Source organism: Aedes albopictus, chromosome 1 (assembly GCF_035046485.1).
Source record: "Aedes albopictus strain Foshan chromosome 1, AalbF5, whole genome shotgun sequence".
NCBI lineage: Eukaryota > Metazoa > Arthropoda > Insecta > Diptera > Culicidae > Aedes > Aedes albopictus.
In genome coordinates, this window is record NC_085136.1 from 88793583 (window position 1) to 88818263 (window position 24681).

At 42.3% G+C, this 24681-nt stretch overlaps 2 protein-coding genes across 4 annotated transcripts in view; one reads left to right on the forward strand and one right to left on the reverse strand.

Annotated features, from left to right (window-relative positions):
- Nucleotides 1-24681, forward strand: part of LOC109427430 (chaoptin) — a 290374-nt gene that overhangs the window by 110434 nt on the left and 155259 nt on the right. The gene's annotated exons all lie outside the window — the stretch shown is intronic.
- Nucleotides 1-24681, reverse strand: part of LOC115256694 (uncharacterized) — a 64784-nt gene that overhangs the window by 10179 nt on the left and 29924 nt on the right. The gene's annotated exons all lie outside the window — the stretch shown is intronic.

Here is a 24681-nt window from a genome sequence, read left to right on the forward strand (position 1 = left end):
ACCTTAAAAGTTTATTTAGTTGTAGAATTCAGAGAAATATTATAAAAAAAATGTCTCGATAAGGAGAAGCGACGATAAACAAATTTATTTAAGAAAAATGATTTCTGTAAACACACGAATGCACAGAATGATTGTTAGAAATTATCAAATTATTGCATAAAATGTCATGAAAAAATTAGGTATACTAGTTTTTGGTTGTTTAAACTTTAAAATGGGATTGATAAAAGCTAAAATAAATAGTTCTGCATTGAAATAAAGACGTGCCCTAATGCCTGTGGAGTATACCTGTTTGATACTAGCATTATTAAATGAGTTAGAAGACTGCTAAGTGAAAGAACTGCAAGTAGTGTCAGAATTTTTGTACCCTGTTTATTTAAAAGCAGATGCTCATACAAAAATGCAAGATATGGTCAAGCAATTGGCTTATTTCATTCAATCTGAAGAAATATATTATAAATGAGTCTTAGTTGTGAACCACATTCATTTTAAACGTGATTTATTTGAAAAGAATGTCTAAATTATGAAACAAGTAGCTCATGCTAGAAATTTGAATACTTTCAGTGCCATTTCTCGAAATATGAGCCGTCCGATGTATGTTATTTCAGCCAGAATACAGTCTGGAAGATATTGGGAGCTATTAGAAGACGTAATAGTAGTAAACGCTGTGATTTATGCAAGTGAAACCATAATATTTCATCAAAACAATACTTAAATACGTGATTTTTTATGGTTTGCGTTATGTTTTTTCTGTTAAAAACATTGGTCATGAAACTTTCATTGCATTCTTTTGAAACACTTCCTCCTCTCCTCTTCTTGGCGTAACGTCCTCACTGGGACAAAGCCTGCTTCTCAGCTTAGTGTTCTATGAGCACTTCCACAGTTATTAACTGAGAGCTTCCTCTGCCAATGACCATTTTTGCATGTGTATATCGTGTGGCAGGCACGAAGATACTCTATGCCCAAGGAAGTCAAGGAAATTTCCTTTACGAAAAGATCCTGGACCGACCGGGAATCGAACCCGTCACCCTCAGCTGAAACACTTACGATAAAAATAACTACATCAAATCTCAATTTGGAAACATTTACAATATTATGACATATTTATATGAGATGCATGCAAAATTAATATGGCAACACTTCCAAAAACGACCTAATTCATGATTTACAAGTCGATCCATAATGCAGGTCACCATACAAAATGACTTTGTTGGATATTTTTCGAAATTTGTTAGTTTTTTGTTATGGAATTCTAAAAAATGTAAAATTCGGCTTAACGAATGTCTAGGCAAAAGATGACATTTGAAGGGTTTTTACCCTCGTTTTTGTTTCAGTGTATATGTAAGTATGATGTATCACATTTTTATGAAACAGTATTAGATATACTATCACTACGATAAAAAAGTTTTAACATAAAATCTTTTGTATGAGTTTCCTGACAATTTTTGGAAAATTTTTTAGCATCGGCTAAACGAATGTCTACCACTGTATTATGTGAGTATGTAGTTCTTATCCTTCATCTTTGATGATACTTTTTCACTTGCTTTGCTAAAATGATCTGATATACTGCTTCTAATTCTCTAATTTATTTTTTGTGGTTTTTATATGTTTTCAAATGATCTTTAATTCTGCCTGGAGAATTTTAGTTATTACTTCGGGAATGAAAAGTCCCATCAAAATAAAATTCATCAGCGTTTGCTAAGCCGCACTTGTTGTTATCCTCTACAACCAAACCATTAGGGAAACCCGAGTATAAACCCTGATTTCAGTCGATAAAACTTACGGTACTGTTGGCGTCCCACAGTCGCCCCTTTAAGCAATAACTAAGAAACCTATAGCTAGACGTGTAGACGTGTGACCTTCTTCACTAGGTAGGTATTAGATCCCACCCTAGTGACTGTGCAAGAAGGAGTGTTAAAGTTTTGTGTTTTACCGTGTCTAGAAAGGAGGGATCTATATTCTAGTCTAGAGCGAAGCGCCCTTCCCACCTGCTTCTGGTGCTGGTGTGGTGCTGGTACCGCAGTTCGAAGTCGGTATGCAAGCAACACTCCCAGGAGCTTTTACTTTCGGACGAAACGAATGGTGGCTGGCAATAGGGTTGAGGATTAATTATAAAATGTGATATACACCAAACCACCACCAGACAGACTGACTGACTGACTGCTGTTTTGGGGGCTGGATGTTTGGAAATTTGCTAGACGGATTCGGCGTGCCTCAATCGTGCCCCGATAGAAACGAGGTCAATGTGAGGTGATTTTTTAGATTTGGAGTAAATATATTCGGTAAGTGGTAGATGAAAACATCGGTTAGAAGAAACAATTTCAATTAAGATTTTTTTTTTGCTTAGATTCTATTGACCACTCCGCCAAAATTGAGATTAAATGAAAACCATTCGAAAAGACAATTTTCTTTTAGAAAACCATTATTGTTTTATAGAAATCTACCAAAACTTATTTGAAATAATGTTTTGTTTCTGTATTTTATCTTAGAAAACTGTTACACTGCCCTTTATTCTTCTTACAGAATCGTCTAATTATGATCCTATCGCCTTTCATCTTCATTGAAGATGCCATAAAACCGCCAGCGCTCTCGTTTTAGGTCATTATATCTCCAAAAATAAATAAAAACCTCATTCACATTTTCCGCACATGGCTAAAGCTCATTTTTCGTCCAGTCACGTGCAGCCCTCACACACTGCACACTACGAGTAGTCAGCCAGTCAGTCAGTCAGTCAGTGAGGACTGGGCACCCACGCAGTCAAAAAGGGGGGAATCGTCGTTCGTCCTCGAATGAATGGTCTGGCGGATTGTGTCTTGGAAGGTTCATGGAGTCAACTTCATACAATCGACTTCGCCGTCGCCGTCGTCGTCGGAGTAGGAAGCAATCTATCTGCTTCATGACCGGATTCCTTTCAGCTGCAATGGGTCGCCACATTCCGGAATGTGATAAACTGCGATCAGAGGGTTTGGCATTGCCACCACTACTGCCCTCTGTAATGCCACTAAAGACCGAAACGGTTTCAGTGCATTAGGCTGCAAGCCGAAATTGATACGATTTTGGAGGGAAACTGGAACTGCATCAGGATTTTCGTGGCATTGCAAAAATAGAATCGATTTTGAAATCGCTTATACTGATTACTAATGCGGTAAAAATATTCTGAAGTATAGTTCCGAAAGAGCTTAACGAAAATATTAAACCTTCCTTAAGTTACACAGAACTGAATAAATGATCTGTCATATTAAGCCTACCAATCGACATTCCACGAAAAAATGCGAAAATGTTAGACGCGTTCCATTTGCAAATCCTCGGACACCCGTGTGAGGTATAGTCTGCGGTGGACGAGCGATTGCTTCAACATTTCAAGCATAATTTTTCCAATCGACGTATCTAACTTTTTAACTGATCTGAGTAAATTCATGGTCAATGTTTACGACCATTTCACTAAAATAGTTTTTTATATAAAAATACTTTTCATAAGTTTTTTCGTGCTTTACATCACCAGGGATATAGCATGCACTACACAGATCGAAAAAAGAGTGTAAAATTCTGTGACATATGATGCACATGATTGGAGCGTGGGATATCACAGAAGTTTACATGACATATCATGTAAAAGTCATAAACTGTCATGTAAACTTCCATTATATGTCATGTAATTCAGCATGACTCTGTGTGTTTACATGACATATAACACAAATTTACATGATATATCATGTAAACCATCATAACACTAAGTTTACATGGCTAAACTGAAGTTTACATGACGTGTAAATCTCATTATTTTTATCTGTGTAGGTAAGAAACAAAAGCTAATCACTCCATATCATTTTCACAATGAATTTTGACAAAAAAAAACACATACACCAGGTTGGTTACAGATACGTCATGCCAGATACGTAGCTTTTGTATGGTGCCAGTTTGGTGTATCTGTTACATTGAATTTTGGCTAGATACGTCGTTTGGTTTTCTCATATATAAAAGCGGTGTATCTATCAGCAAAGTTGTAAACATCAAAAAAGTTAGATAGGGTGACATTGGGTATTATTGGCTGGTTTGTTTTCTTCGTCATGGGGGGTTTTTGTCAATCAAATTGCCTGGATCTTGGCCATACCATTCAGCTTAGTTGGGAAGGATTTGAGGCCAACCCTGAGTTCAATAGGATTCAAAAAACCCCCCAAGACGAAGAGAACAAAACGGCCGAGAATAGGTAATTTCCCTTACGTCGTTTCGAAAAATATACTTAGTTAAACAAATTAAGCAATAAATCATCAAACAATAATGTGCATTCTTTAATTTGGTTTATGAATCATTCATGCAGCTGAAAACTCGGATTTGTTTACATTTGCGAGTTATGTCGGATTGAAAAGTTATGCTTGATTTCCTTCTTTTTCCTTCATTGAATCCAAGTGTCACCTCAGAATATAGGATCACCGCATCACTTGCACATTAAAGGTGTCTGTTAGTCCCTTCCAAGCAATCATCTCTCTGGTTTCTCATGTAAGAGCAAGCAATTGTAGTAACGAATATGAGTGAACAAGATCAAGCTCAATTGTTGCGTATTTTTCTAGATATGTCAAAAATTACCTCCGATTGTTCATCTGAAAGTTTCCGTCAAAATTTGCTGTACAACTCTTTTTGTAGGAGAATGTTAATTGAATGCGAAGGATATTCAACGCATATTCACACTTTTTCAATTAGTTTCTATATGAACTCTCAAAAGAGCTAAACACAAGCTATGAATAGAAACAACTTGTGAAAGATTTCTTGAAGCTCTAAACAAGATTAAAGAGCTTTTCCACGGGGTACACCGACTCCATGTTCTTCTGCGACAGCTGTAGAGGACGTCTTCTCTTTTGAAGTTCTGATGTCCTAGAAGCTCTGTATTTCTCCTAAAGCCAAAATCCAAGAAATTGTTACTACAACTGGGTTCTTTAAGAGTATCTATCAGTAATCTGAATCTACACCCAAAAATGAGTTGAAATGCCGTAGAACCTCTTTTATTCCAGGGGCTGCAGTGTCTCCTGGCGCTCGAGCCTAGCTATTTAGCACTGTAGTTGGAGGAAATGCCAATGCTGAACCCGTAGCTTCCGGGAAGGTGAGCCCAGCTCCCTGGGTTAGTGGGTTGGTGTCAGGCCCTGCGAGCCAGCCGTAAAAAGACTAGCACCGGAAAATCAACAAGAGAAGAATGCGAACCGATACCAATGGCGACGACCACAGCGACGAAAAGGGACTTGCGATTGGAAGCTCGGTACGTGGAAATGCAGATCTCTCAACTTCATCGGGAGCACCCGCATACTCGCCGATATACTGAAGGACCGCGGGTTCGGAATCGTAGCGTTGCAGGAGGTGTGTTGGACAGGATCTATGGTGCGAACGTTTAGGGGCTGTCCATAAACCACGTGATCATAGGGGGGGGGGTGTTGAAAAGTCCCAAAAAAATGACCACGTGGTTTATGGACAGCCCCTTAGAGGTAATCATACCATCTACCAGAGTTGCGGCAACACACGTGAGCTGGGAACAGCTTTTATAGTGATGGGCGACATGCAGAGGCGCGTGATCGGTTGGTGGCCGAAAGTTACGGAAAAACCGATATTTTTTGTAATATTTAAGGTAAATGTCACGGACTACCTTTGAAAAATGCCAATGATATTCACCGTGAAGGTTCCAAAGGTAGTCCGTGACATTTACCCTAAATATTCGAAAAATAGCGGTTTCTCCGTGACTTTCTAGCTGAACTGGTCTAGTCGCACAAGTTTTTCATATACCATATTTCCAGGTTCAGCTTCTAAAATGAGCTGTAGGCGATTGAATTTAGACATGACGAAATGAATTTTTCAGCACTGTTTCTAGTGTTTCAGATGTTTTCAGGGGCGTTTTAAGAAATCTCAGGGATATCAGAGCGCTTTATGGGAGTGTCTGGAGAGTATATCTGACGGTTCAGGTGGTAACAGGTGGTTCAATCAGAAAGTTTCAGGTGGTTTTCAGAGGATTCCAGAAGCGATCTCTGAAGTTAGAAAATTATTGCTCAGATGAATACAGAGGGTTGTCAGGGAATCCTAAGGCTGTTCAGGAGGTTGTTTTTTACGTTTCGGGAGATCTCTGGGGGTCTTTAAGGGCTTCATGGAGTTTCAAATGGTTTACAGGGTCACTAATTTTAGGTAATTTTAGCACCGACAAACCGACGTGCCAGCTAATACGCTGTCCATAAACTGCGTAGACTCATTTTTGACCATCTCAGACCCCCCCCCCCCCCGCGGTCCTCTCGTAGACTTTTGTTCATATAAAATGTTTGAAATTTGTATGGAGCGTAGACTTTGATCAGACCCCCCTCCCCCCTTCAGAGTCTACGTAGTTTATGACCTTACTACGAATTTCCTTATATTTCTTGGCAAGAGATTCTTACAATTAATAATTTATTTTAAGGACCCTTTAACTGAATGGAAGTCATTCGGGTCCGGGCAAGAGATTCTCTTTTTAATCACTAGCACTATCTACGCAATGATTTTTACAGCTTGTTTCTCAAGCATACAGGAGCTTTTACTCATTTCGAAGTAGTAACTCTCAATCAATGTTTTGCCATGCCATCCGTTGAAAGTTTTTGTGTATGGGGTATTTTATTAGGTGACTTATTGACTATGTTACCTTATGTGGAGGTTAGTGCAATTCCATTGTACGGTTATTTTTTTTCTTCTATAGATGAGATAGAAATAAGAGTGCATGTGATGTTCACCTCGACCAGTTGGATTTTTTTGTGCTGTTCGGATGGTAGAAGAACCTTCACAGCTTTTTTGTCTTCAAAGCTTAAAGCTAAAATAGTAGAATTCATTCTTATTAATTATCTAGTTAACAAAATGTTTCGTTGACTTACGATAGTCTTCTCTTTATATTTCCAGTGAACACTTTCCCTGAACAATTCGCAAACGGATTTCGTATCCTTTATAGAGAGTAAATAATAAATTTTAGTTGAGTCACCTTTAGAATTCAGGTTAAGTAATACCTGCTACCGAACCCTGTATTGAAGGATGACTACAGTTTCTCCCAATCGTCCCCAATCTTATCACAACAATCCTGTCAAAATCAATAGGAATTCTTAAATTATTAATTGTCCACTACTACGGATTTGCGATACACTTACTACTATAAACAACTAGATTTTATGCAAATTCAATCAAATATTATAAATTCACTGCTGCTGTTATTGCTAATCATTGCCTTCTGATCATTCGCTACCTATACAATTCATCGATATGGCACTGACAGCCGACGGAGCACTGCTAACGATGAGTTCACAATCTCCCGTATGGTAAGTGCTGCCGGAACATGTGCTGTTCCATGATATCTTCTTTGTGATTTACTTTTTCAAAAATGACAGAACGAGTTACGATTTCCAAACGGTTTCAGATTCAAATGTCTTGCCAATCTTGGAAACAGAGTGTCACGACAGTTTGTTGGTGGTTTTGGAGCATTTCAGATGGTTTCAGGGGCTTTTTGGGGTATCTCAGTGAGAGTTCAGAGGCATTTTAAAAGATTCCAGAGAAATCTACGAGATTTTCTGGGAGTATCGCGGGGATTCAAGGGTTTTTCATGGACTTTTTAGAGATTAATCTGGTGTTATGTGCACTTTAAGGAGTTTAAAGGACGTTTCAAGGGATTCACGGGCGTTCCAAAGGACTTCAGGAGCTCCAGGGGCATGAAAACCCCATGAAATTCCTACGATTCCCTTGAAACTCTTTCAAACACCCATCTTAACTTTTTGGAACTGGATTGTTTCGTCATTGCTACTGCAACCTGGTTGTCCTTCAACACGTTTGTTACGCCCGGTTTTATCGGCGGGGGTCATATGTAATGATTCTTTCGGCCCGAAAGGTTAAACGCCTCGAAATGCCCCCAAAACTCCCTATTCCTTTAAAGCCTTCTGAAACTCCAGAAACCCCACGAAACGCCCCTGTCAACCTCTTGTAATCCCCTGAAATACCCATGAGTTTCTCGAAATCCTTTAGGCGTCATCGATTGTGCGATATTTCCCAGAAAACTGTTTGCCAGAAAGAACCATTTCCCAGAGAACCATTTGCCAGAATGTACCATTCCCCAGAAAGTACCATTTCCCAGAAATTTCCAAAGTTCTCAATCCAGAAGTGTTCGCATTCTAATGATAATTCAAAACATTCTTATTGAAAAATAAATCGTGTTGTTTTATTTGTTTTTGAGATCGATTAGCCCAAAATAACGTTTGTAAAAATGTAAAATTTTATTTTTGTTCAGATTTATTTGCGAAAATTAAATAAATTCTTGGAACTGATGTAAAAGCAAACAAGAAATGGTTTTAGCGTAACTTTGAAAGAAAAGCCTATAGTTTGAAGAAGGGCAAATCACTCTGAAACAAAAAATTGATGAGAACTCAAACGTTTCAAACTTCACAATACATTAAATCTTTTATGTTATTTAATTATTTTATTGCGCACAACAGCTCCTTTTTTCAATGGGACGCAATCAGTGAAGTACTAGATTGAAAGTAGTGAGCTGGACTTTTGTATGGTGAGATGATCAATTCTCCGTTTCTGCAAAGAAATGACACAAACAGCGTGGATATTATGATTTCTTGCCTAATTTGATGCTGTTTGAGCAATAGTTTGGGTAACTGTGTTGTTGAAGTTGCAAGAAATAAATAATACACCAACACAGTCACCCAAACTTTTGCTCAAACAGCATTGATGCTGTTGAATTAGGCAAGAAATAATAATAATCACGCTGTTTGCGCCATTTCATTGCAGGAGCGGAGAATTGATCATCTCACCATACAAAAATCCAACTCACTACTTTCAATCTAGTATTTCACCGATTGCTTCCTATTAGAACATTTCCACAAATTTGTCTTGTGGACAAGTTGATCATGATGTGGATCCAATTGATCAAATATTATTTTGACGGAATTTGATCAATACTCATCAAAGATTTTCCTTTTTTCAACACATAGGATAATATTTCCAACTTTTACTGATATGGAATTTTTGGCTTTACTCATATTTTTCAAAGACTTCCTTCTTTCAATTGGAAGAAATTTTTAAGCTTATTTTTGACAATAACAATAACATGATTACTTTAAATAATATTTTTTGAGCCAAACAGCAAAATTACCAGGAAACACTTAAGTCAATCGAATACCATATACAAAAACCTTTTGGAAGCAACGAGTAAAATACACAGAAATAATAAAACTTAAGCGACGGTTTTATACTATACCGTTTTAACTATACCACTGTGACCGTCACTGCCCGAAAACCACAAGATTGAATGTACTATTAGGCCGGAAATTATTTCTTATAGTTCCAGCGAAGTTTTTTTTCCTTCTTTTAATCATCTGCTGTTCTTACTAGATGAACTTCTTAGTTTGTTTGCGCCATTTCTAACCAAAATATTCCCTTATCACGGTGATTGTAACATGTGAGCTTAACATATTTGGGCTTATGGTATTACGGCTAATGGCGCTCCGGCTACTGTTATAGAATCTTAAGGACAAACGTCTTGAAATCCCGCTTCAACAGTGCATCAGAACTTCAGACGCACAAATCTCAAGAAGCAAGCTTCAAACAACAGTGCATTGTATTATTCTGTTCTTGCTCACTTGTAATAAGCTTAAAATAAGAAGCTCAGGTGCACTGGTTTTGTTTACGAAGAGATTTGTGCTTTCGAAATCGTGAGTAGGTGCCAAAGTCGGCCATTTTGGGATTCTAACAAGTCTGTCCTTAATATCAATGGTGTAAGGGCATTCGTCTGAAGGCCGTTGGGTCGAATGTCATTTGGTCGAAGTTCATTAGGTCAAAAAGTTATTTTGCCGTATGGCCATATTTTTTTCGTTTTCTCCTTTTATGCTGTTAAAATAATTGTTGAAGTTGGAGCTACAGTAGTTTACCCATGAATCTTTCCTTCTTTTAAATATAGAAACAATAAACGGGTTCAAGATCTGTTTTTTTTTTTTCAATAATTAAACTATTAGTTCCGCAATGCCAATATTGCTTTATGCCCTACAATGAAACTAGAAAGAACAGCCTGTGTTTAGAAGAAGGAAAAATCCACTATTTGAACTAGAGAGAATAGTTTTACTGTAGAAAAATAGTTTTTTTTTTTCACCAAAACCGCTGATGTTCAACTAGTGAATTTTTCCTTCTTTTAAACATAGGCTGTTCTTCTTAGTTAGTAAGACTAGATTTTGTCATTAATTGTTGATTGCGGTAAGACAATAAGGACTGTTCAATTTATAAAACGGACAACTTGCTTGTGCGATATCTTTTTTATTTTTCAATAAAATCATCATCAGTTTTTTTGCATAACTTTCTATAGCTATTCTCAAATGTAGGAAAAATACAAATTGTCCAGAGTAGTAGAATACTGCTTTCTGGATGATACATAAGAAAAATTTACTTTTTTTGCATTCTTCATCAAAAATTGAATCCGAGTAGTGTGCGGTAGTTCGGCAGCAGCAAAGCTTCGCGCTCGCTTTGCTAGATTTTTGCGATTTTCTTTCCCCTTCTCTCTGCGGGGCTCCGACGACGGGACGCCAAGCAGTCAGTAGTGTGCGGTAGTTCGGCAGCAGCAAAGTTTCGCGCGCTCGCTTTGCTAGATTTTTGCGATTTTTTTCCTCTTCCCTCTGCGGGGCTCCGACGACGGGACGCCAAGCAGTCAGTAGTGTGCGGTAGTTCGGCAGCAGCAAAGCTTCGCGCTCGCTTTGCTAGATTTTTGCGATTTTCTTTCCCCTTCTCTCTGCGGGGCTCCGACGACGGGACGCCAAGCAGTCAGTAGTGTGCGGTAGTTCGGCAGCAGCAAAGTTTCGCGCGCTCGCTTTGCTAGATTTTTGCGATTTTTTTCCTCTTCCCTCTGCGGGGCTCCGACGACGGGACGCCAAGCAGTCAGTAGTGTGCGGTAGTTCGGCAGCAGCAAAGCTTCGCGCTCGCTTTGCTAGATTTTTGCGATTTTCTTTCCCCTTCTCTCTGCGGGGCTCCGACGACGGGACGCCAAGCAGTCAGTAGTGTGCGGTAGTTCGGCAGCAGCAAAGTTTCGCGCGCTCGCTTTGCTAGATTTTTGCGATTTTTTTCCTCTTCCCTCTGCGGGGCTCCGACGACGGGACGCCAAGCAGTCAGTAGTGTGCGGTAGTTCGGCAGCAGCAAAGCTTCGCGCTCGCTTTGCTAGATTTTTGCGATTTTTTTCCTCTTCCCTCTGCGGGGCTCCGACGACGGGACGCCAAGCAGTCAGTAGTGTGCGGTAGTTCGGCAGCAGCAAAGCTTCGCGCTCGCTTTGCTAGATTTTTGCGATTTTCTTTCCCTTTCTCTCTGCGGGGCTCCGACGACGGGACGCCAAGCAGTCAGTAGTGTGCGGTAGTTCGGCAGCAGCAAAGTTTCGCGCGCTCGCTTTGCTAGATTTTTGCGATTTTCTTTCCCCTTCTCTCTGCGGGGCTCCGACGACGGGACGCCAAGCAGTCAGTAGTGTGCGGTAGTTCGGCAGCAGCAAAGTTTCGCGCGCTCGCTTTGCTAGATTTTTGCGATTTTTTTCCTCTTCCCTCTGCGGGGCTCCGACGACGGGACGCCAAGCAGTCAGTAGTGTGCGGTAGTTCGGCAGCAGCAAAGCTTCGCGCTCGCTTTGCTAGATTTTTGCGATTTTCTTTCCCCTTCTCTCTGCGGGGCTCCGACGACGGGACGCCAAGCAGTCAGTAGTGTGCGGTAGTTCGGCAGCAGCAAAGCTTCGCGCTCGCTTTGCTAGATTTTTGCGATTTTCTTTCCCCTTCTCTCTGCGGGGCTCCGACGACGGGACGCCAAGCAGTCAGTAGTGTGCGGTAGTTCGGCAGCAGCAAAGTTTCGCGCGCTCGCTTTGCTAGATTTTTGCGATTTTTTTCCTCTTCCCTCTGCGGGGCTCCGACGACGGGACGCCAAGCAGTCAGTAGTGTGCGGTAGTTCGGCAGCAGCAAAGCTTCGCGCTCGCTTTGCTAGATTTTTGCGATTTTCTTTCCCCTTCTCTCTGCGGGGCTCCGACGACGGGACGCCAAGCAGTCAGTAGTGTGCGGTAGTTCGGCAGCAGCAAAGCTTCGCGCTCGCTTTGCTAGATTTTTGCGATTTTCTTTCCCCTTCTCTCTGCGGGGCTCCGACGACGGGACGCCAAGCAGTCAGTAGTGTGCGGTAGTTCGGCAGCAGCAAAGTTTCGCGCGCTCGCTTTGCTAGATTTTTGCGATTTTTTTCCTCTTCCCTCTGCGGGGCTCCGACGACGGGACGCCAAGCAGTCAGTAGTGTGCGGTAGTTCGGCAGCAGCAAAGCTTCGCGCTCGCTTTGCTAGATTTTTGCGATTTTCTTTCCCCTTCTCTCTGCGGGGCTCCGACGACGGGACGCCAAGCAGTCAGTAGTGTGCGGTAGTTCGGCAGCAGCAAAGTTTCGCGCGCTCGCTTTGCTAGATTTTTGCGATTTTCTTTCCCCTTCTCTCTGCGGGGCTCCGACGACGGGACGCCAAGCAGTCAGTAGTGTGCGGTAGTTCGGCAGCAGCAAAGCTTCGCGCTCGCTTTGCTAGATTTTTGCGATTTTCTTTCCCCTTCTCTCTGCGGGGCTCCGACGACGGGACGCCAAGCAGTCAGTAGTGTGCGGTAGTTCGGCAGCAGCAAAGTTTCGCGCGCTCGCTTTGCTAGATTTTTGCGATTTTTTTCCTCTTCCCTCTGCGGGGCTCCGACGACGGGACGCCAAGCAGTCAGTAGTGTGCGGTAGTTCGGCAGCAGCAAAGCTTCGCGCTCGCTTTGCTAGATTTTTGCGATTTTCTTTCCCCTTCTCTCTGCGGGGCTCCGACGACGGGACGCCAAGCAGTCAGTAGTGTGCGGTAGTTCGGCAGCAGCAAAGCTTCGCGCTCGCTTTGCTAGATTTTTGCGATTTTCTTTCCCCTTCTCTCTGCGGGGCTCCGACGACGGGACGCCAAGCAGTCAGTAGTGTGCGGTAGTTCGGCAGCAGCAAAGTTTCGCGCGCTCGCTTTGCTAGATTTTTGCGATTTTCTTTCCCCTTCTCTCTGCGGGGCTCCGACGACGGGACGCCAAGCAGTCAGTAGTGTGCGGTAGTTCGGCAGCAGCAAAGTTTCGCGCGCTCGCTTTGCTAGATTTTTGCGATTTTCTTTCCCCTTCTCTCTGCGGGGCTCCGACGACGGGACGCCAAGCAGTCAGTAGTGTGCGGTAGTTCGGCAGCAGCAAAGCTTCGCGCTCGCTTTGCTAGATTTTTGCGATTTTCTTTCCCCTTCTCTCTGCGGGGCTCCGACGACGGGACGCCAAGCAGTCAGTAGTGTGCGGTAGTTCGGCAGCAGCAAAGTTTCGCGCGCTCGCTTTGCTAGATTTTTGCGATTTTTTTCCTCTTCCCTCTGCGGGGCTCCGACGACGGGACGCCAAGCAGTCAGTAGTGTGCGGTAGTTCGGCAGCAGCAAAGCTTCGCGCTCGCTTTGCTAGATTTTTGCGATTTTCTTTCCCCTTCTCTCTGCGGGGCTCCGACGACGGGACGCCAAGCAGTCAGTAGTGTGCGGTAGTTCGGCAGCAGCAAAGCTTCGCGCTCGCTTTGCTAGATTTTTGCGATTTTCTTTCCCCTTCTCTCTGCGGGGCTCCGACGACGGGACGCCAAGCAGTCAGTAGTGTGCGGTAGTTCGGCAGCAGCAAAGTTTCGCGCGCTCGCTTTGCTAGATTTTTGCGATTTTTTTCCTCTTCCCTCTGCGGGGCTCCGACGACGGGACGCCAAGCAGTCAGTAGTGTGCGGTAGTTCGGCAGCAGCAAAGCTTCGCGCTCGCTTTGCTAGATTTTTGCGATTTTCTTTCCCCTTCTCTCTGCGGGGCTCCGACGACGGGACGCCAAGCAGTCAGTAGTGTGCGGTAGTTCGGCAGCAGCAAAGCTTCGCGCTCGCTTTGCTAGATTTTTGCGATTTTCTTTCCCCTTCTCTCTGCGGGGCTCCGACGACGGGACGCCAAGCAGTCAGTAGTGTGCGGTAGTTCGGCAGCAGCAAAGCTTCGCGCTCGCTTTGCTAGATTTTTGCGATTTTCTTTCCCCTTCTCTCTGCGGGGCTCCGACGACGGGACGCCAAGCAGTCAGTAGTGTGCGGTAGTTCGGCAGCAGCAAAGTTTCGCGCGCTCGCTTTGCTAGATTTTTGCGATTTTTTTCCTCTTCCCTCTGCGGGGCTCCGACGAGTGTGCGGTAGTTCGGCAGCAGCAAAGTTCCGCGCGCTCGCTCTTCTAGATTTTTGCGATTTTATTTTCTCTGCGGGGCCCCGACGACGGGATGCCAAGAAGTCAGTAGTGTGCGGTAGTTCGGCAGCAGCAAAGTTCCGCGCGCTCGCTCTTCTAGATTTTTGCGATTTTATTTTCTCTTCCCTCTGCGGGGCTCCGACGACGGGACGCCAAGAAGTCAGTAGTGTGCGGTAGTTCGGCAGCAGCAAAGTTCCGCGCGCTCGCTCTTCTAGATTTTTGCGATTTTATTTTCTCTTCCCTCTGCGGGGCTCCGACGACGGGACGCCAAGAAGTCAGTAGTGTGCGGTAGTTCGGCAGCAGCAAAGTTCCGCGCGCTCGCTCTTCTAGATTTTTGCGATTTTATTTTCTCTTCCCTCTGCGGGGCTCCGACGACGGGACGCCAAGAAGTCAGTAGTGTGCGGTAGTTCGGCAGCAGCAAAGTTCCGCGCGCTCGCTCTGCTAGATTTTTGCGATTTTATTTTCTCTTCCCTCTGCGGGGCTCCGACGACGGGACGCCAAGAAGTCAGTAGTGTGCGGTAGTTCGGCAGCAGCAAAGTTCCGCGCGCTCGCTCTTCTAGATTTTTGCGATTTTATTTTCTCTTCCCTCTGCGGGGCTCCGACGACGGGACGCCAAGAAGTCAGTAGTGTGCGGTAGTTCGGCAGCAGCAAAGTTCCGCGCGCTCGCTCTTCTAGATTTTTGCGATTTTATTTTCTCTTCCCTCTGCGGGGCTCCGACGACGGGACGCCAAGAAGTCAGTAGTGTGCGGTAGTTCGGCAGCAGCAAAGTTTCGCGCGCTCGCTTTGCTAGATTTTTGCGATTTTTTTCCTCTTCCCTCTGCGGGGCTCCGACGACGGGACGCCAAGCAGTCAGTAGTGTGCGGTAGTTCGGCAGCAGCAAAGTTCCGCGCGCTCGCTTTGCTAGATTTTTGCGATTTTATTTTCTCTGTGGGGCCCCGACGACGGGATGCCAAGCAGTCAGTAGTGTGCGGTAGTTCGGCAGCAGCAAAGTTCCGCGCGCTCGCTCTGCTAGATTTTTGCGATTTTATTTTCTCTGCGGGGCTCCGACGACGGGACGCCAAGAAGTCAGTAGTGTGCGGTAGTTTCGGCAGCAGCAAAGTTCCGCGCGCTCGCTTTGCTAGATTTTTGCGATTTTATTTTCTCTGCGGGGCCCCGACGACGGGATGCCAAGAAGTCAGTAGTGTGCGGTAGTTCGGCAGCAGCAAAGTTCCGCGCGCTCGCTCTTCTAGATTTTTGCGATTTTATTTTCTCTGCGGGGCCCCGACGACGGGATGCCAAGAAGTCAGTAGTGTGCGGTAGTTCGGCAGCAGCAAAGTTCCGCGCGCTCGCTCTTCTAGATTTTTGCGATTTTATTTTCTCTGCGGGGCCCCGACGACGGGATGCCAAGCAGTCAGTAGTGTGCGGTAGTTCGGCAGCAGCAAAGTTCCGCGCGCTCGCTCTTCTAGATTTTTGCGATTTTATTTTCTCTTCCCTCTGCGGGGCTCCGACGACGGGACGCCAAGAAGTCAGTAGTGTGCGGTAGTTCGGCAGCAGCAAAGTTCCGCGCGCTCGCTCTGCTAGATTTTTGCGATTTTATTTTCTCTTCCCTCTGCGGGGCTCCGACGACGGGACGCCAAGAAGTCAGTAGTGTGCGGTAGTTCGGCAGCAGCAAAGTTCCGCGCGCTCGCTCTGCTAGATTTTTGCGATTTTATTTTCTCTTCCCTCTGCGGGGCCCCGACGACGGGACGCCAAGAAGTCAGTAGTGTGCGGTAGTTCGGCAGCAGCAAAGTTTCGCGCGCTCGCTTTGCTAGATATTTGCGATTTTTTTTCCTCTCTGCGGGGCTCCGACGACGGGACGAGTGTGCGCGCGCCGTGGTTCGAGTCGGTTCCGAATTTTTCGCTTCCCTTCGGCGCTAGTTTCCAATACACTTTTAGTTGATAATAAATATTTTCTTTCAATTTTTGCATTTACACAAAAGAGTGAAAAATGTTACTTCGGGTTCGCCGGTCGAGAAAAAATCCGGGCGCCGACAAGTGAGTCGCGTTCAGTGTATTTCTGTGTGGAATAGACTAAAGGTTTCTGCTCCCTAGTGGAGTGGAGACGCGCGATAGAATTTTCTTTTTGGCTAGTTTTTGCGTCGAAAAGTGGTCGGTTGTTAACGGCGGTGTGTGTATATTGATCCATTGTCAAATCATATCACCAACCATAGGTGACTCCCGGACTGACAATGTACCTTACCCTACTAACAAAAAAATCCTTCCTGAGACAAACGTGGAGATGCAGCGATTCGCGGTCTTTATAACAACGTTTGTCTTATTAACATTCCCTTCCATCCTCGATGACCGTAAGGACGTGGCCGGCGCCGTTATTGACCTTATTAAAGTTGAGAGCTCTCGACCTGTGTACATTGAGAATAGTAAGCTAGTCCCAAGCCCTATTCATTGGTTCCTTGTGCAATTTCGATTGCTCTGGTCAATCACGGAGTAGCAACTACGAATTGTGCGGTCATCTATGCTCATGCTCATGCTCATGCTCATTCTTCATCAAAAATTGAATCCATAAAGATGGTCATAGTAAAAAAATGCATATTTTTTGCTCCATTGATGCCGATTTTCGACTCTAGCGAATCTTGTTATTATTTATTTTCATCAAAGTTGGTTCTATGTTATTGTACACCTTATTCAAATACAATCGGATGTAAAATTTTATATTTCCAACATCATTGTTATGTAAAATTTGCATTAGGTTGCACTGTTATTTGAAAGAACCTTCCAAGAACGAAACTGTTTTGATTACTGTGCCTGTAATGGCACACAGTATCCAAACCAGCAAAGCTATTACGAAGTAGTTTTCTATATTTGAAACCACATTATTTCTACTTTCGACTGGATGTATAAAAAAATTGTTTATTGAATATGTTCATGTCTTTTTTGCTTTACAATGAAATTTTAATCAAAAAATCGAATCTCACTTGAGACTTTAATATATCAACAACTAATTTTCCAATTGAGTTTAAACTTCGCCAGAATGTTTATTACACATACTGCTGCAGCATGGCACATACTTTTCTGATAATCAAAACGATACACCATATGTGACAAGTAATGTTGTGTATATTTTCAATTTTCAGCAATCATGAAATTCATCTCATTTAATATCTGGCCGATTTTCTATGAAATAAAACTATTTTTATCCGATTCAAAAATCATTACTATAATGAAAGATGATGTGCTGAACAACGAAACATGGGTGGTTAAATGTTGACTACGCGTCTTTTTTTTATAGCCTTACAAAGTTGTCCGTTTTATAAATTGAACAGTCCTTAAGGCAATATTAATATTGTAGAAGTATCAGTTAATTATTGGAAAACCTAACAAATTTAAGAAACAGTTCCGATTCTTGTTCCATAATCACTGAATTGCGATGCGTGATCATCATTCTACCCATTGACCATTCGGCCTAATGGACTTCGGTCAGCAGTATTTTCACCATACCAGATGTTTGTGCACCTATGCACTTAAAGCCTAGGGGGCTGTCCATAAACCACGTGGTCATTTTTTTGGGACTTTTCAACCCCCCCCCCCCCCCCCCCCCCCGCGTGGTCATTGGTCCATACAAATTTTTTTATTCGTCCATACAAAATGGTCATTGGCCGAACCCCCCCCCCCCCCCCCCCCTTCATGACCACGTGGTTTATGGACAGCCCCTAGTTACATTGAAGTCTCGCGCGCGTATCTACAATGATCGATTTCTCATCATCGATTTTCTCCCCAAGCAACACACATGGTTACAAGACAGTGACGGCAGCGTATGTAAGGGTTGCACAGAAGTCACTGTGACTTACTGCGCAACCCTTACATACGCTGCCGTCACTGTTTTGTAACCATGTATGTTGCATGGGTCTTTGCTCAATAACTAGCGGTGAATCATTTCCAGTTGTTTTCGTTGTTCTAGCACTAGTCGTCCTTTATCTAAACAAACCAAGAGATCATCCTAGCAGCGAACATATTGAATTATTGTAATAGATTGAAGCTGACGACATTTTGTATTTTAATGGACTGAAATATATCCACCAAATTCTCACAATCACATATTTAGTTTCAATTGATTCTAGAAAATGGAGAAAATTTCCATTTGCCCGAAAGTACCATTTGCCAGAATGTACCAATCCCCAGAATTTCCTATTTAATATTGAATTGGGGATTGATACATTCTGGCAATTGGTACTTTCGGGGAAAAAAGTATTCTGGCAAATGATACATTCTGGCAAATGATTTCTGGCGTTCGTCATTCTGGCGAATGGTTTTCTGGCGAACGGTTTTCTGGCAAATATCGCACAATCGGTGCCATCCACAAATTACGTAACGCTGTAGGGGGAGGGGGGAGTATGGCCAAGCGTTACGGTTCATTCAAAAATTTTCGGGTTTTCATACAAAAATGCGTTACAGAGGGGGAGGGGGGGGGGGGGGGTCGAAAAATGACGATTTTAGCGTTACGTAATAAATGGATGCTGCCTTAGATCCTCTGAAATGTCCCTGAAACCCTCTGAAATTCCTCTAAAACATTTGGAATCCCCCAGATACCACCTGAAACGCCCCTGAAATTCCATTGAAAGTCTTATCTGAATGTTTACCGAATAACATTGGGATCGCAAACCTATACCAAAGTCGTGAGCGAGCTGTGAAGGCAACTCTCAACGCGGTGAATGTAAATTTCATTCACGCTGTGGAAAGTTGCCTTCACAGCTCACTCACGTCTTTGGTATACGTTTGCGATCCCAATGTTATTCGGCAAACTTTCAGATAAAACTACAAGGTTAAATTCATCCATACATTGTTTTTCGATAGCATGCTTCTGAACTGAGATAATAGCAAATGAATGTAAATCTTTGCAAATGAATGGTCGCAACCTTGAGAAACTCCTGAAACGTCACTCAGAAACTCCGCAACCCACCAGAAACCTCCAGAGGAGAGTTGCTCCTGGAGATCGTTTGAAACCTCCTGAACCGTTCCTGAAATGCTCTAGAATAGACCTGAAGCCCCAGGAAACCCCCAACGCCGTTGAAATCCCATTGAATGCTCCTGAAATCCCTTCATAAACCCCTCTGTACACTTAGGAGCTGTTCATAAACCAAGTAGGCCAAAATTTGGCCGTCTCAGACCCCCCCCCCCCCCCCTCCCCCCTCGTTGACTTTTATCCATACAAAAATTTTGAAATTTGTATGGAGCGTAGACTTTGGCTAGAAAACACCCCCCCCCCCCCAAAATTTACGTGGTTTATGAACGGCCCCTTACCACTTCACATGTCGCTCACCCCACCGGAAGGAACCTTCGCTCTAAATTGCTTGACTACACCTGAAACTACTGAAACGTTCTAGTTCATCGTAACAATACTACCGAAAGGCAGGAGGCAGATGGATTAAAAAAAACTGAAAAGCTGTATGATTTTCAATATAAAGAGCAAAAAACGTGTTCCCAAAATGAGCTGGCGAGATCGCTAATGTATTAAATTGATAAAAAAATGAAAAATAACCTACCACTGTAAATACAATAGGCAAACTGAACAGTATGAATCTGCTCAATAAAAAGTGTTCAAAAATATAAAACATCTCAACGTAGTCTGCTCATTATCTTTACCGTAAAATTTATTTTCGCTAAAAAAGGTTAGTGCAGATACAGTGCACTCCCGATCCCGAGTTTGGGGCCGCCAGTTAACTGAAACTGAACCAAAACTTACGTTAAACGTGGGAAAATGATTTGTGTATATCTTCGTCATCTTTGATTACGGTTTAAATCAAGTTTTTTCAGGGGTGACCCCAAACTCTTGATCGGGAGGTATGTATGTTACAAAGACTATGCCATTTGTCCCGCCAAACAGAGCATAGTCTCAGAAGCAAAGCCGCAATGAAGCGGAAGAGACACATCTGTCAGTTTTCATTTTGGCGAAGGTGCAGTGCCTTTACCATCAGTAGGTCGTTTTTGGAGCCTATGTTGTTTTCCACAATTCAGGTCTGGTAAAGCATAGGTACTTTTCGTCATTTTAGTCGCATTTTGAGGTACCGTCAAGGCGCCATTCACCGTGGGGGATCCATTCACCGTGTGCCTTCGAATATTTTTTCATTATTTCCATATTATGATTGAATGATTTGACAATTTCCATTCCATTTCACCAATACAACACTAATGTATTGTTACCATGTCAAAACGCTCATTAGACACATTTAAAAGTATCATTTTGACACTAAAGTGTGTTTACATGAAGCGAGTTTCTGCTCGTTCACTGCATTCATAGTGAAAAAACGAAAACTGCGCTAAGGTGATTTAAGCGATAAACTAAATGTAGTATCATTTTTATTCCACCAAGAAGCAATTAAATTCACATATCAGGTATGTATTTTGCATTACCGAAGAAAGTTTAACAAGAAAGTACGATTACTCGAACTTTTTAATTGAAACAAAAAGGCACGGTAAATGGGTACCCTAAAAATCAATGGTCTCCATTCACCGTGCCCCATATTGTACCATATATCTAGAAAAAAAAATCGAAAATTTGAACATTCGTTTTTCTAATAAAATCTTGTAAGTTATTACTTGAAATGATTTTAAACGAAGAAAATTCCCTTGGCTGGGTTGTTTTGATCATTTTTAAACAAAGTAGAATACAATTTTTCATACACGGTGAATGGGTCCCTACTACCACGGTGAATGGTGACCTACCACGGAATTAGGCGACCATACTACCCTTTACTAATTGTACTATATCACCAACTTTTGTGAAAAATTTTCTACTTCTGTGGATATTGCTTTAATTTTAACCTATAATGAAGACAATTAAAAGCGGCACCAACAATGTTTATAAGACTGGTGTCAAATGACAGCCCTTATTTGCCCCGAATCCTCTTAGATCCACAGTGAATGGTGCCTTGACGGTAGGAAACTTTTGCAAACAACTGCTGCAACTGCCGTTGGCGTCGCGTCGTAACTGACGGTTGTGGAAGATAGCAAAGAGAGGGAATTGGATGAATCACTGGACCATTCAACTCGGCAGCTCGTTAAACTATGGGAAGTAATGTTGGGTAGTGCCGAAAATACACAATACTGAAACTCACAATGACTTATTTCATCTACTAACTTCTACTTCAATATTTCTAGTAGTCTATCTTTTACTAATTTGGCTTATCTAGATTCAATCATCTACAGCTCATCTCAGAAGCTATATTCAGCACTGTTCTAGTATCATTAATCTTTATCCAATATCATCTGTTTTCTATCTTTTCTACCTTACATATTAAATTTTTGTGTCCAACTTTTTATCTTTTATCTTTTTTCGTCCATCTTCTTCTTTTTTACTTTCTATCTTCTTTTTTTATCTTATTATCTGTCTGTCTGTCTTCTTGGTTTTATCTTCTATATTTGATTTTCTACCTTTTATCTTCTAACTTTTACCTTTTCTTGTTGTAACAAGTTTTCCTTCTATATTTTGTATACCTTCTATCATCTCTTTTTTAACTTTAATCTTCTCTCTTTTCTACTACATAACTGTCTTCTATCTCCTGCCTTTGTCATACAACTTTGTCTACCATTTTTATTTTCTATCATCTATCTTCTGTGTTCAACTCACTATCTTCTGCCTTCAGAATTTTATTACCTCTCTTCCATTGTCATTTAATATTCTCTATAATCTGTCTTCTATATTCCATTCTCTGCCTTCTATCTGCTGTGTTATTTTGGTATTAGCTTATCTGGTTTCTACTTTCCATTTTTTCTACTAGTCTCTCTTGTTTTTCCTTTATTTTTTCGTACCTTCTATGTTTTACATACTATCTATCGTATGCCTTCCACCCTCTATCTTCTATTATTATCTTCTAGCTGTTATTTTTTTTCTTTTATTTTCAAAATTCAATCATCTGTCTTCTACTATGAACTATTGGACAGAAACTGCGGCTTTATCACATCAACGATGATGTCAATCTCTCTAACGGTTGTTTGCAGTTAAATTTCATATAGGAGGTACGTACCTATGAACAACTCGTTAATTTGCTCAGTTGCTGCATGTCCACATGTAACACGACAACCGAAGGCTAATAACGAAACTCTAGAAGAAAATCAGCTGTTTTCGCGAACTCGTGCAAATTGAGACCGGTTCCATAAGTATAAGGGTACCGTTCATATGAGTTCAACAGAAGCATTCTGATCATCTTCATCACCATATATTCTAAACTAAACTATGGCAAATGGGATTGTAATGTGTAAGAGAGGAAGCACATGACCACCATCGTCGCGGCTCGGTGCGGCGTGTCGTCAAACGAGCGTCGAATTCGCTCTAAATTGCATCATCTTCGCTTCGAAGTAGACGTTTTCCATTTATCGATTCAGAGTGTTGGCTGGCGATGGCGCTTGGACTCCATCCATAATGCCGCTTCTACAGATGCTTCTCGATGCACCACAGTGATGACACTGAGTGACTGACTGACTAACTGTCTGAATTAAAGCCATTTATGCCGTCATCGTCGACATCCTCCGGTAGCCAGCAGCATCCATTTTTCCCTCTCTGCCTGACGATCCAGCCAGAAGCGTTACAAAGCTGTAAAACTTAATAACGCTTAGAGCTCCCCGAATAGGAAATTACGTGGAAACAATTTCGAACAACACTCCATAAATCGTCTCCACACAGCTCTGCCACGCCGCCCTGGTCTGGTGGCATCATCGTTGTCGTTGTCGGGTCGATTCAAATTTTACTACTGTATACTGGCAGTTGGCACTGACTGCAACGGGGGCATTATCATCATTTCACTAAAGTTGTTGTTTTTAAGACCTTTTGTCTTCTTTCCGCTTTCACTGACTGTGCCTAGGACAGGGGGAACACCATTTGATCCCACTACTGCCCATCTATGTAAATCGGGCGCTTTATTCAAATCACAATGGAGGTGTGTATGGATGTTGTTGCTTTGCAATTGCTTTGTCTATTTTTTTTTATTTCAGTTCGTTTTCTCTAAGCAGATTGTATCGCACTTAACCGACTCATCTTCTGTAGGGTGGTCCCCTAGATTTCAGCACTTTCTTTTGGTTTAATATTGCGCATTTAGTTCACCACTGGACTATCGCAGAAGACTTTTGGACTTTTGGAAAGGTTCAGTGAGGTCTTCGGGAGATCTATCGGGGATTTCACCGGAAAAAATCTACAGGGATTTCTACAGAAGTTCCTTCAAAGATTACTCTAGAATTCCAATCAGGGAACTTTCTAAAAGTTTCTTTAGAGATCCCTTTAAAAGTTTCTTCAAAGATGTCTCCGAAGATATTCATACAGGAGGATTCAGAGATGCCACTATGAATTTCATCAAGGAATTCTTCAATAGATCTCTCAGGTAATCCGACAGGAGTTCCTTCAAGAATTCCTCCAAGAATTCATTATTTTTTTTCCTGGAGTTTCTTCTAAGATCCCTCCTGGAATTTCTACAAATATCAATCTTGAAATTCCTCCGGGGATTCCTTTTGGAAATCGTTCGGAATTCACCATGGAAATTTTTCAGAGATTCTGTCAAGAGATCGTATCGTTTAGGGATTTCTTTAGAAGATCTTTCAGGTAATCCCACAGAAGTTCCTCCAAGGATTAATCCAGGCGTTCCTTTTAGGATTCTTGCAGTATAGTAGTTCTTCCAGGAATTTCTTCAGGAGTTCCTTCAGGGATCTTCCCAGTAGTTCCAGGAGGGTTCAGGGATGCCTACTGGTGTTAAATCAGGGATTCCTTCAGAAGTTCCCTTAGCTATTCCAACAGAAGTTCTCCCAGGTATTTTTCCAGAAGTTCCTTTAGAGATTCTTTCAGGACGATTCAGAGATGTTCCAGAAGTTCCTTCAGGAACTCCTACAGGAGGTCCTATAGAGATTATTCTTGGAGTTCTGCCATGGATTGCTTAAGAAATTCATTTTTTTTATTCCTGTTCGGGTTTGTCACTGCGACCAGTTTTTAGATCTATTGTGACATTACCCGTATCCTTAGTGTAGTGCATGTCGCATTACTCAATTGCCATTGAGGGGCAATAAAGTATCGATTTTGATACAGTTTTTGTTTTGTTTTCTTAGAAAACAAAACAAGAGTACTGATATTGGCCATGCATCGGAAACCTAGCATCACCCTTGTTTTACTGCTAAATTCTCCCCAGGTTTAGGACCCGGGTTTTAACATTAGCAGCAATATCATTCCAATAATGGGACATGTGTTCAGTAATAAGGATTCTAGTATGTTCCTTGCGTACTAGCACTTTCCAGTCTTCGAAGAGTTAGTACATACAAGGATCCCTAACCCAATTTGATTTCCTTTGCATTGAGTTTAGCCTCAGATGGTGAGGTTTTTAAATATATGCAAAGTAAAGTTGGTAAACTTAGTTTTATTCAAAGACTGGAAGTCATCACAACACTAGTAGCAAGGACTAAATACTATAATGCCTATAATTATCAGAACACATATT